Raw genomic sequence first — 314 nt, 5'->3', positions numbered from 1 at the left:
CTAAAGAGTGGAAAGAAAATAATCTTCTTAAAAATTCAGAGAAAGTGTTTGAACTCTTGCAAAAAGACTTAGGCATCACGTTTGACTAAGAGATCTGAGTGCAGGTGTTCGGATGAGGCGTCATATGACAGGCAGCTTCTTCTTCGTAATCTGCATTTCTCTCTTACTACCTTGGCATGAATAAAGTGAAGTGTTAATTCAAGCACTTCAAGCAAGGTTCACTGCAGGCAAAATAAATTAATACAATGTTGTTCGTTTTTCGTTCACGCATTCGGATAGGTGAGGGAAAATAGGAAGCAAGAATACTTCATAGC

Source organism: Penaeus monodon, chromosome 32 (assembly GCF_015228065.2).
Source record: "Penaeus monodon isolate SGIC_2016 chromosome 32, NSTDA_Pmon_1, whole genome shotgun sequence".
Lineage (NCBI taxonomy): Eukaryota > Metazoa > Arthropoda > Malacostraca > Decapoda > Penaeidae > Penaeus > Penaeus monodon.
Note: the sequence above shows the minus strand (reverse complement) of the source record.